The following is a 3,416-nucleotide window of genomic DNA, read 5'->3' as shown; positions in this document are numbered from 1 at the left end:
AGAGTACTAGGAGGAGTTTCAGTGACTTTTTTACTCAGCTGGCCCACTTGTGCCTCCAAATTTCTAATGGAGGACCTTATTTCATTCATGAAACTTAAAGTGGCCTTAGATAGATCAGAGACTATGTTTGCTAAGGTAGAGGGGCTCTGCTCAGAATTCACTGTCTGTTGCTGAGAGGATGATGGAAATGGCTTGCTATTGCTAAACCTGTTTCTTCCACCATTATTAAAGCCTTGTTGGGGCTTTTGTTGATCCTTCCATGAGAAATTTGGATGATTTTTCCATGAGGGATTATAGGTGTTTCCATAGGCTTCACCCATGTAATTCACCTCTGCCATTGCAGGGTTCTCAGGATCATATGCTTTTTCTTCAGAAGATGCCTCTTTAGTACTGTTGGATGCATTTTGCAATCCATTCAGACTCTGAAAAATCATGTTGACTTGCTGAGTCAACATTTGTTCTGAGCCAATATGGCATTCAAAGCATCAATTTCAAGAACTTCTTTCCTCTGAGGCATCCCATTATTTACATGATTCGTTTTAGAAGTGTACATGAACTGGTTATTTGCAACCATGTCAATGAGTTCCTGAGCTTCTGCAGGCATTTTTTTCATGTGAATAGATCCACCTGCAGAATGGTCCAATGACATCTTAGACAATTCAGACAGACCATCATAAAATATATCCAGGATGGTCCATTCTGAAAGCATGTCAAAAGGACACTTTTTGGTCAGTTGCTTGTATCTTTCCCAAGCTTCATAGAGGGATTCACCATCTTTCTATCTGAAGGTTTGAACATCCACTCTAAGCTTGCTCAGCTTTTGAGGAGGAAAGAACTTGGCCAAGAAGGCCGTGACCAGCTTATCCCTAGAGTTCAGGCTATCTTTAGGTTGATAGTCCAACCATATTCTAGCTCTGTCTCTTACAGCAAAAGGGAAAAGCATAAGACTGTAGACCTCGAGATCAACCCCATTGGTCTTAACAGTATCATAGATCTGCAAGAATTCAGTTAAGAACTGAAAAGGATCTTTTGATGGAAGTTCATGAAACTTGCAATTCTTTTGCATCAGAGAAACTAATTGAGGCTTTAGCTCAAAATTGTTTACTCCAATGGCAGGGATTGAGATGCTTCTTCCATGTAAGTTAGAATTTGGTGCAGTAAAGTCACTAAGCATCTTCCTTACATTGTTGTTGGGTTCAGCCATGTCTCTTTCTTTTCGAGATTCTCTGTAAGGTTTTCTCTAGATTGTTGTGCTTTAGCTTCTCTTAGCTTCTTCTTCAGAGTCCTTTCAGGTTCAGGATCTGCTTCAACAAGAATGTCCTTGTCCTTGCTCCTGCTCATATGAAAAAGAAGAGAACAGAAAAGAAGAGGAATCATCTATGTCACAGTATAGAGATTCCTTTATGTGAGTAGAAGAGAAGAAGAGTAAGAATGAAGGAGAAGAGAAGTGTTAGTAATTAAATAAATAAATAGAAGAAGATGAGAGGGAGAGAATTTCAAAAATTATTTTTGAAAAAAGGTTAGTGATTTTCGAAAATTAAGAGAAGAAATAAAATTTAAAATTAAAATTTGAAACAATTAGTTAATTAAAAAGAATTTTGAAAAAGAGGAAGGTGATTTTCGAAAATTAGAGAGAGAAAAGTAGTTAGGTGGTTTTGAAAAAGATAAGAATTTTAAAACAAACAAAAAGTCAATTAGTTAGTTGAAAAAGATTTGAAAATCAATTTTGAAAATATAAGAAGTTAGAAAAGATTTTGAAATTGATTTTGAAAAATATATGATTTGAAAAAGATTTGATTGAAAATTTATTTTGAAAAAGATTTGAAAAGGAAATAAAAAAGATTTGATTTTTAAAATTAAAATTGATTACTTGACTAACAAGAAACTAAAAGATATGATTCTAGAATTTAAAGATTGAACCTTTCTTAACAAGAAAGTAACAAACTTCAAATTTTTGAATCAATCACATTAATTGTTAGTAAAGTTTTCAAAAATTATGAAGTAAAGACAAGAAAAAGATTTTGAAAATCAATTTTAAAAAATTTCAAAAATAATAATAAAAATGAAAAAGATTTGATTTTTGAAAAAGATTTGAAAAGATAAGATTTTTAAAATTGAAATCTTGACTTGACTAACAAGAAATAACTTATTTTAAAATTTTTTGACTAAGTCAACCCAAAGATTTCGAAATTTATGAGAGAAATAAGGGAAAGATATTTTTTATATTTTTGAATTTAATAGGGAGAGAGAAAAACAACTAAATGACTCAAAACATAAAAATTATGAATCAAGACACATGATGCATGCAAGAACACTATGAATGTCAAGATGAACACCAAGAATACTTTGAAGATCATGATGAACTTCAAGAACTTATTTTTGAAAAATTTTTAAGAAAGAAAAAACATGCAAGACACCAAACTTAGATATTTTTCATGTTTAAACACTATGAATTCAAAAATGCATATGAAAAACAATAAAAGACACAAAACAAGAAAATATGAAGATCAAACAAGAAGACTTGTCAAGAATAACTTGAAGATCATGAAGAATGCATTGCATGAATTTTTTTTCGAAAATTTTTAGAATATTAAAAATAAGCAATTGACACCAAACTTAAAATTTGACTCAAGACTCAAACAAGAAACACAAAATATTTTTGATTTTATGATTTTATTAAATTTTTTCTTTGGATTTTTCAAAAATTATTTTGAAAAGAATGAAAAAAGAAGAAAAATATTTTTGAAAACTTTTTGAAAATAAAATAAAAATTACCTAATCTAAGCAACAAGATGAACCGTCAGTTGTCCAAACTCGAATAATCCCCGGCAACGGCGCCAAAAACTTGGTGCACGAAATTGTGATCTCAATGGCGCCAACAACTTGGTACGCACAATTGTAATATCACACTTTTTCACAGCTTCGCACAACTAACCAGTAAGTGCACTAGGTCGTCCAAGTAATAAACCTTACGTGAGTAAGGGTCGATCCCACAGAGATTGTCGGCTTGAAGCAAGCTATGGTCACCTTGTAAATCTCAGTCAGGCGGATTCAAATGGTTATGGAGTTTTAATAATTAAAAGATAAATAAAACGTAAAATAAAGATAGAGATACTTATGTAAATCATTGGTGGGAATTTCAAATAAGTGTATGGAGATGCTTTATCCCTTTTGAATCTCTGCTTTCCTACTGCCTTCATCCAATCCTTCATACTCCTTTCCATGGCAAGCTGTATGTTGGGTGTCACCGTTGTCAATGGCTACTTCCCATCCTCTCAGTGAAAATGGTCCTCTACGGTTTCTCTCATGGCTAATCAGCTGTTGGTTCTCGATCGTGTAGGAATAGGATTTACTATTCTTTTGCGTCTGTCACCACGCCCTACAGTCGCGAGTTTAAAACTCATCACAGTCATCAC

At 33.0% G+C, this 3,416-nt stretch overlaps 1 non-coding gene across 1 annotated transcript; it reads left to right on the top strand.

Annotated features, from left to right (window-relative positions):
- Window positions 1–703: 703 nt before the first annotated feature.
- Window positions 704–811, top strand: LOC127740430 (small nucleolar RNA R71). Its single transcript, XR_008001106.1, has one exon. It is a non-coding gene; the product is annotated as a small nucleolar RNA R71 (small nucleolar RNA).
- Window positions 812–3,416: the final 2,605 nt, after the last annotated feature.

Source organism: Arachis duranensis, chromosome 6 (assembly GCF_000817695.3).
Source record: "Arachis duranensis cultivar V14167 chromosome 6, aradu.V14167.gnm2.J7QH, whole genome shotgun sequence".
Classification (NCBI taxonomy): Eukaryota; Viridiplantae; Streptophyta; class Magnoliopsida; order Fabales; family Fabaceae; genus Arachis; species Arachis duranensis.
Note: the sequence above shows the minus strand (reverse complement) of the source record. Positions and strands in the feature narration are given on the sequence as shown.